General features: G+C 45.0%; 1 protein-coding gene across 1 annotated transcript in view; it reads left to right on the top strand.

Moving 5' to 3' along the window:
* The first annotated feature begins 2,021 nt into the window (after nt 1–2,021).
* LOC112109892 (volume-regulated anion channel subunit LRRC8D) overlaps nt 2,022–9,243 on the top strand; it is a 95,946-nt gene continuing 88,724 nt past the window's right edge. The window contains exon 1 of the mRNA XM_024204619.2: nt 2,022–2,086. The gene's annotated coding sequence lies outside the window, so the exon portion shown is untranslated. The remainder of the gene's footprint in view (nt 2,087–9,243) is intronic.

Here is a 9,243-nt window from a genome sequence, read left to right as displayed (position 1 = left end):
CTCGTTTCATCCACAGTTGTTGGGGGCATTTAGTGCACTGGATAATGTACACCACATCCCTGATGGGTGAACACTTTTCACAAGCAATCACTCTATCTCTGACCTATAAATCCTCATCCTTAAAGGAAACCCACACCACACCTTCAAAAGATGAGCCTGGGATCTTAAATTCATAACCTTGCTAGACACTAAAAATCATGGTCCTAATAAAGACACTAGATTTATGGCTTATTACAACAATCTGTAACTCATTAACCCCTCTTTATGTCCTATGACTACAGGGGAGTTAATGGGCCACTTTACCTTGAATAGTCCCTTAGATATGGACTAACTGCCTGCATCTGTAACTTTCACTCTATGCATCTGAAGAAGTGAGGTTTTTACCCACGAAAGCTTATGCCCAAATAAATCTGTTAGTCTTTAAGGTGCCACCAGACTCCTTGTTGTTTTTGTGCTTAGCTGTGACCCTCTGAGGGCTTGTCTACACTGCAAAGTTGTTGACAAAACTTTTGGCTTTCACAGGTACTCAAAAAAGTCCCGTTCCCCCCCAAGACAAAAGTTTTGCCCACGCACACCTGCTGCCAAAGCTAAAGCTGCTTGCGGGGCTGGAAGTATTTTGTCGGCAAAAGTGCCAACAAAGTACCAAAAACGAGCGTTTACGGACACTGACTTTTAGCGACAAGGCTGTGTCGACACAGCTTTGTCGCTAATAGCTGCGAGGTGCAGAGAAGCCCTGAGTATCTTTCCTAGACCTGAGGAAGAGCTCCATGAAGTTCAAATGCTTGTCTCACTCCCACAATGGAAACTGATCCACTAACAGATATTACCTAACCCACCTTGTCTCGCCACAATCTGAATAGGGAGTTTAAATTGCCTTCAGCTGCCTCTTTATACAGAAGGAACCTTAAAGTTCTAAATGTGTTAAAGGTAAAGATATGATTGACTTATAGAAAGAACATTAAAAGAGCTAATAAGAATTATAGGCCTCCATCCTGCAAACATTTATGAACATATTTATTTTTAGGCATGTGAGTCAATGATATTGTTTTCAGTGGGACTATTCATGTGCCCAGAGTTAATAACCTGCAGGACCTGGGACAGAGTTCTCAGAGCACTGAGATTCTTGCCATGTTCTTATAATAAAACTATAATGAATTGTATGGGGGGGGGGGGGAGGTACACATATTCCACTGCCTGTGTAGAGTCCAAAGTGCTTGGCTGTGTGTCCTATGCCCCATATGGCTCAAAAACATTCTCCTGTAGCGAAAGCTCTGCCTGTGGTTTTGGAACAGAGGATCTGAAATCCATCCTCTGTATTGCCAGGCAGCCCCACGTGGCCAAGGTGCTTAGCACAGTGACATTTACGAAGTCCTGAGTGTCCATGGAGTTGTTTACCACTAAGACTTTGCCCTTCCCTTTGGGGTGCTCAACGGTACCCCTCACAGTCCCTCTGTCGCTGTTCTCCCTGTGTCAGAGACAGCCAACGAGACACGGCGGCATTAGGTAACTTGCCCAAAGTCCCAGTGCCCCGCACCGTGGGGAAGCTGGGCTCGGAAGGGGGCCCTGGAACTTGGGCCGGGCTCTCGGGGCGCGGTGAGGCTGGAGCAGCAGCAGCTGTGGCGATCCTGCAAGCAGCGGACCTAGAAGCAGGCGAAAAACACCCCAGGGGGGGGCAACCTATTGCTCTCTCTTCCCTGCACCGCCCCGGGTCCTGCAGCGGGGCCCCGAGCAGCCCGGCAGCGAGGGAGGGTCGCATGCACCTGCAGCGAGCGGCTCCGGAGCACCTGAGCCCTGGCAGCGCAGGGGTGCGGCGCAGCGCAGCGGGGAGGGGACTGGCGATCACATGGGCGCTGCCGCGGGGGCCATTGGCTGCGCCCTCGGCCGCGGTTGGCTGGTGCCCCCGCTGCCGGGCCGGAGCTGCTCAGCGCGTCTCCGAGCGGAGCCATGTGCCGCTGCGTGGCGTGTGGCTGGGCGGCGCGGGCTGCAGGGCGCTGCTAGCCGCCGGGAGCCCCCGCCCCCATGGCCGCCCCGCCGGAGTGATTCGCCGTGCGGCTGCGCCCACCTGCCTGCCGCGCCCTCCGCCCAGGTTTGTTACTGCAGCCCCGGGGGGCTCCGGGGGCAGGGAGCTGCAGCCGGGGTGGTGCGGGCAGTGGAGGTCCCCAGGCAGGGAGGCTGCTGCAGCCTGGTGGGGGGGAGAGCGGTGCTAGCAGGGACCCCCCCGCCGTGGAGCTTCTCGGGGTTAGGGGAGAATCCGGCTGCTTGGGGGAGCGTCCCGGTTCCCGGACAGCGGCGCTGCCCCTCGCCTTCCTCCTTCCCTGCTTCGCCCCTCCCGCTGCGTCTGCACGTGCATCGGTCTTACCCGGCCGCTGTAGCTCCGCTAAGGTGAAACCCAGCCCAGTGGCTCTTCCTTATGCAACAAGTTACAGGAAATGCTAAGAATAAAAATGATGTCGATGTCTCCCAGTGAGGGATCATGTCTACTCTGACTGACAGGGCAGCCCCAGGGCTGGCCCGGGACTTAAGGACAGAGCCCATGTCCGGTTGCCAGATCAATACCACTGCAGGAAAACTGAACATCTCTTGCCACCCTGGTGTTTTCAGATAATTGCAAAAGTCCATATTTATGTTGGCTGGGAAACCCTTTTAGATAAGGAGAGCTTAGAATTCATCCAGTACTAGCAAAGCGAACTGAAGCAGGCAGGAATAGTATCCCTAGATTAATAGTTATAAATACCCACCCTCATAAAAGTAGCTCTGCCTTCCCGTGGCAACAGGGGCATCCATAAACACTTGGAATACTGGCTAGTAGAAACCGAAAGGGTAACTAGTTTTGCAGTTGACAGGAAGAATATTATAGTTCATCCAGAGATATTTTCCTTTTTAAAATCTGTTTATTATTTTTACTCTGTGAGTGTGTGTGTGTGCACACATGCATGGAGCATTGCATGCCAGAGTATGATACTGGAGCAAGCCTTGGGTATGTAAGTTTACTCCAGCTAAAAAATCAGTCTCTTTCTGGACCCTCTCTTTCACCATATTGCATTATGAAGTCAGTGTGCAACCACTGATTATTTGTGTTTTTTGTATGGTGTCAAATATTTTCTTGATGTTGCACTAGGCACAGATAAAGGGCCTTAACCTATGTAATGTTTGCTACGTAAATTTATTATAACATTTCCTACATCAGCACAGACTTTTGGTCAATGAACCATCTTTATTCCACTGCTTTTTATGTATCCTTGCTGTAAATGGCAGTACAATAACACTTCTCTAGTGTCTGTTGTATGGGAATCTCAGAGCATTTTCTATTAATCCTTGAAACCCCTCTCCAAGTTAAAGAAGTTTTATTATCCCTGTCCTACCGATGTGAGAAATGAAGTCTAAGGTCACACAGTAAGCCTATGACAGAGCCAGTAATTGACTCTTCAGTCTCTAGGTGATTGACCTATCGCTTGATAAAACCAAGTCTCAGGAATGCTTTTTATAATGGTGCTGAAAATGTTTTTTCCCTGTCTATAGCAGCAGCTAAATTATCTTCAGCACTGGTTTGTGGTACATGTTGCTGATCATTGTTGTCAATGGTGGTGTTCTCTCTCTCTCTCTCTCTCTCTCAAAATATAGTTAGGGAAGGCTTAATTTCTGTGCCATACAAACAGGATTATGACCATCAGCTCTGGTAGCATTAAAGATAGAAAAGAAATTATCTATGAAGCCACGATAAGCAACTGCTAAGTGGACAGGGGACGTTGCGCTTCTAAAAAGTAAAATCTGATGGGATGCTACCGAGGTCCTGGTCCCCCAGTGTAACCTATCAAATACATTTTAGCCCTCTTTACTTCACAAGCTAAAGGTGCCCTAGTTTCAAATCTGTTAACTGTGTTTCTGCTTTTCCAGTGGGTCTACATTCATTTTCTTCGTGACTAAATTAAGGGCTTCAACAATGAACACCAATTCATGTTACATTATTTATTCACCATTGATCTTGGATCAGTACACCAAGCTTCACTCTGAGGCCAGCAGTGAGGTGCTGTGAATTAAATCCATTCTCAGGGATTTATAACTTGGCTGTAAACCTTGTATTGTCTGATTAAACTTGACTTACAAGGTCTTGGCCTGAGAGTAAGTTATTTTGATGATTTTTATGTGCCTTTGTGATGTCTATCAATTCTTCAGCAGAGTCCACTGTACAGAAAATTGAAGTGTTAATATTAAAATAATACAGTATTTGTCCTAGATCTTGGACATATTGTGAATAGCCATTTTCCACATGGCATGTAACAAACAAGGAATGTCTAAACAGATACTCTTCTCTGCTGTCAAGATTGCTTTGATAAGGAGACAAAGATTACATTGACTATACAAGGTGGGATGGAGGATGGCACAGTATAAAACAAATTCGTAATCTCCAGAACATGATGCTGTGTATATGATGGGAGTTCTAAAATCCATTTAGAAGTGGGACAACTGTCTGTGTAATGTTTACAAACCCAGAGGAGGTGTAGTAAAGCAACAACACTAATAATAACATAGGGAAACTTTGCATGCTGCTACCACATGAAGGTAATATTGATAGGAACAAGCCTGTTCTTGTGATGACCATGTTAAGAGCTGGGTAAGTTAAAGCAGTCAGACACGCACACACAAAAATTAAATATCAAACATAGCACTACTATAACTCATTGGAACGTGCAAAATCTGTTTCCTCCATGGTATTCCATTGTTTAGCCTTGCTAAACATTTTACTTCTGTGTGACACATGCAGCTTTGCTGGAGGCACCAGCTTTACTGAGAGCACATCCAGCTCACTTTCCTCTGACTTCAGAAAAGTGTTTTTCTTTCCTCTCGAAGTAGGTAACAACCAGGAGATATGCCAATTATACATCTTCTTTCTGGGCATCTTTCCTAATTCCATTTCTGGTGAGTCACAAAAAACTAATGGTATTGTGGGAAGTGCTTCCAAATGCAGGAGATTAAGAAATGGAATGCATGGCAGCAGTCGGAGAAAACTAGCCAGAGCTGGCGCTAGGCATAAGTAGACTAAGCAATTGCTTAGGGCCCCAAGCAGCAAGCCCCCCACACATTATTAGTATGTGGGGGGGGGGATTCCTGTTTAGTGCCCCCGCTGGGCCAGCACTGGCTCTGAAACTAGACATGTGTTCTGTGGTCAGAAGCACTTGTAAGCATGAATAAATGTGATAGGTGTTGCTTTAATCCAATAGTGTGATTGTCCTGAAAATTCTCAACTGAAGTTTGTTCTCTCTCTACCCCCATTCCTCAAAGCCTTTTCATTGGTTCCCTGCTCTGTATTATGGTGCTGATTCAAAGCCTACTCTGAATTTAGTGGGAGTTGACTTCAGAGGGCTTTGGATCAGGCCCTGTGTGACACTGGTTCTTCCCCCCTTTCCTGATCCCATCTGTTGCTGTGTCATTTCCTCCTCTTGCAGTCTGGCAGTGGGTGGGTGGATGACCAAGAATCCTGAGTCAGTGCCTCATCCCAGTGGCTGCAAATGGTCCCTCTTCCTGTTGCTGTACCTCTCTCACCCACAGTGGAATTGGCTAGTCTTAATCCAAGGGACGCTGGCTAATCTCTAAGGATTAGACAATGTTTTGAGGATTAAAGTTCTTAATTAGAGCCTAGTGCTGGAGACAGACATCTTGCTGAAATGTGGCATACTTTGTGATGGAAGCAGTGTGGGAGCTCAGAGAGAAAAACTCTAAACCAGTTTCCAAGATACATACTAACAAAAGGGAACACCTGATTATTAAATCAAAACATTTCTTTTGTAAAATACAAAGAATATAAGGTTTTCTTCTGCCCGTTAAAGAGATATTTGACAATTAAAAATGATTTTTAAGTTCCTTGTCTTCTTGTAGTTGCTTCTTGTTTTCACGTAGTTTTACAAACAATTTGTAGCATTACTAATAATGTACTTGAGTAGTAATTTTTTTTTTTAAATAAGCTTTTCGCATCTTAGGCTGTTTGTTTGTATTTCTTTCAACTGTGAAACTAGACTACTCAGTTATGTTTTTGTTTCTATTCAGTTCCATTTCCCTGATTCTGCTATATACCACAATGCCAAAGATTGCAGGGGGAGGCTTGCATCAAAACAATTTTTTTCCCCACTGAAGTGTTTAGAAAATACAAAAACACAACCCACCCCCCCAAAAGTCTTGGTTTCTATTAAGACTTGTAAACTCTTTTATAAATTTTAAACTATGTGAAAGTGTTTCTTTGGCAAAGCAGACTAAAAATTGGGTTACATGTTTTGGACCCAATCCTGCAAAAACGTTTGGAGGTACGTAATTTTTCACACATGTAGTCTCATGGGTCTGCTTCCCTGTAAAAGTCTTTGGCATCATAGTCTTAGGACTGGATCTGCAAAAATTTACTATTGGCCATACTGGTTGGCTTCCACAGGCTCATGTTTTTAGTGAGTGTTTGCAGGAGTGGGCCTTTAAATCATGTTTAAACACTGGACTGACATTTTCTAGCATCATAGTGGCCTCCAGCACTAGGCTCAGAAAAGCCAATTGTAATTAGTTGTTTTAAATAAATATATCACAGTTTATTCATGGTGACAAGTGCTTCTTACCTTGAGAAAGATGGGTGAGTGAGGTAACACCTATTATTTGACCAACTTCTACCTTGAGAACATTTTGGGTCCTGTTTTTCAACGGTGCAACTCCTTTGACTCTATCAGAATTACACCGGGGATAGATTTGGCTCAGAATCTCTTGGGCTGAGTAAAATGGGTGCAGTTTTCTCTTCTCCACTTAGCAAGAATAGGCACTGATTGCCAAACAAAACTTTTTCAGAAACTCCATACAAATTTACAAAAGAACAAAGCCAGCATTCTCCACTTTCAACTAGCTGAGAATCATCTTGTTGGTTTTTGACCTGTTCAAAAGCAAAGTGCGTCACAAGTCAGGTTGGCACTTTGTAACACAGTCAATAAGTCACACTCATTTCCACATGGTTAATTTTAACAGTCTATTCTTTCATGAAAGAAATCAAAGCTCTTTTGCAATATCTCTGTATTCTTTGTATTCTTCCAGTCCTGCAAACTGGTTTCCCATCTCCTTCCTGAAACAGAGAAGACTGTTTTATAGGATCCTGATTTAGCACCTCCAGAAATGCCCTGGAGCCTAAAAATATATTTCTTCTGTGGGAGTAGATTTGTCTTTTGGAATCTAGCAAGCAAAGTATCTATTTCATTCATCTTTAAGGAAGAAAAGCAGTGGTATTAAAGTGGTATCACTGCATCAAGCACCTGCTTGTTGCCACTTGTACAAAGAGAAATAGTTTCATTTTTGTCCTTTTCATCTTATCTGCGTGAATGAAGCTATGAAAATATTGTGCTGATACATTCTTTAACGCTGTTACTGTCTACAACTTTCTCTTTCTGCTTGTGTTCCCCTCTTAGCCACCAAAGTGATGTTCCATGTAAGGGGACAATTTGTGCTACTCCACTTTTAAGGAATAACTGTGGTACAAAGCACTTCCACACTAGACGAGGATGGCAAAAATTTGCCACCCCCGTCTTGAACAAAATGCTCTTTTTGGAAGCAATATTAGAGAGGGGAATGAGGAAATTTAGCAGGCTGAATGCAGTAGGGCAACTAGCAATAGGAAAGGTGAGCAGAGCACACACATGGTTCTGCGTAGTCCAGCATTTTGTATTAACGATGACCTACGGAAGAGTGAGACAGTTGAGCCTGTGACCTCTTTTACTGCTCGAAAAGTGTAAGGCTGTTTTGTTTTGTTTTTTCCATATTAGAAATATCAGGTCTGGTCATTTCTTGTTTTGTTGGGGGACTTTTTGGAGGACCAGAGAAGTGAAGTGGGAGCTTTCTCAGCCCTCAGTTGAGGAGGAGGAGGTGTTTCATACTTTAACAAAGAGCTTTTCTTCCACCTGTTTTTTTTCTGACATTTGAATTAAAAAGGGTAAACAAAACTCCAATAAACAAGAGTTTGAAACAATCTGAAAAAAAACCTGTTTCTATCTCAATTGCTCAGGTTTTGCTGTCTTCATGTTATCTTCTCAAGACTAGTGAGACCTAGACTTCCGATGTAGAGAAAGAAGTAAAGTTAAAACCTTAGGCCAGGGGTCGGCAACCTACGGCTCGCGAGCCGATTTTGAGTGGCACGCTGCCTGCCTGGTGAGAGGAGGAGGGGCCGGAATGCACCAAGCTGGGGGAAGAAGCGGGGGAAGAGGGAAGCTTGGCTGCCGCAGGACCAAACTTCTGCCTCCTGCCCCCGCAGGGGAGAGCGGTCGGGGGGGGGGTCCCAGCCGGCGATGGCCCTTGCGAGGGGGAGGGGGAAGAGCGGCAGTGTGCTCGGTGCTCCGTAGAGCAGGCAGAGAGAGGTAGGGACGGGCCTTGGGGAAGGGGGTGTGTCAAGGCTGGATCCCCACTTTGAACTTTAGGGTTCAAATGTAGGGGCCTGCATGAAAACTTCTAAGCTTATCTACCAGCTTAGCTTTGGTCCGCTGCCACCATCACAAGAATTCCCTCCCTGGGAAGCCTTGAGAAACCTTTCACCAATTCCCTGGTGAACACAGATCTAAACCCCCTTGGATCTTAAAACAAGGAGAAATTAACCATCCCCCCTCCTTCCTCCCACCCTCCTTTCACCAACTCCTGGTGAATACAGATCCAAACCCCCTTGGATCTTAAAACAAGGAGAAATCAATCTGGTTCTTAAAAAAGAAGGCTTTTAATTAAAGAAAAAGGTAAAAATCATCTCTGTAAAATCAGTATGGAGAATAACTTTACAGGGTAATCAAACTTAAAGAGCTCAGAGGACCCCCCTCTGTCTTAGGTTCAAAGTACAGCAAACAAAGATACACACTCTGGTAAAAAGGTACATTTACAAGTTGAGAAAACAAAGTAAATCTAAGACGCCTTGCTGTCTTTTTACTTACTAGTTTGAAATAGGAGAGACTTGTTTAGAAAGATGGGGAGAACCTGGATTGATGTCTGGTCCCTCTCAGTCCCAAGAGCGAACCACCCCTTAAAACAAAGAGCACACACAAAAGCCTTTCCCCCCCCCAAGATTTGAAAGTATCTTGTCTCCTTATTGGTCCTTGGGTCAGGTGTCAGCCAGGTTACCCGAGCTTCTTAACCCTTTACAGGTAAAAGGATTTGGAGTCTCTGTACACAGAGAGCTGTTACCCTTCCCTTCATAGTTATGACAGAGCCATTGATGAAAATGCTTCCCATCAACTATTCCCCTGCAGCAAC

The sequence above is a fragment of the Terrapene carolina genome, unplaced genomic scaffold (genome assembly GCF_002925995.2).
Source record: "Terrapene carolina triunguis isolate 2854851 unplaced genomic scaffold, T_m_triunguis-2.0 Scaffold211, whole genome shotgun sequence".
Lineage (NCBI taxonomy): Eukaryota > Metazoa > Chordata > Testudines > Emydidae > Terrapene > Terrapene triunguis.
Note: the sequence above shows the minus strand (reverse complement) of the source record. Positions and strands in the feature narration are given on the sequence as shown.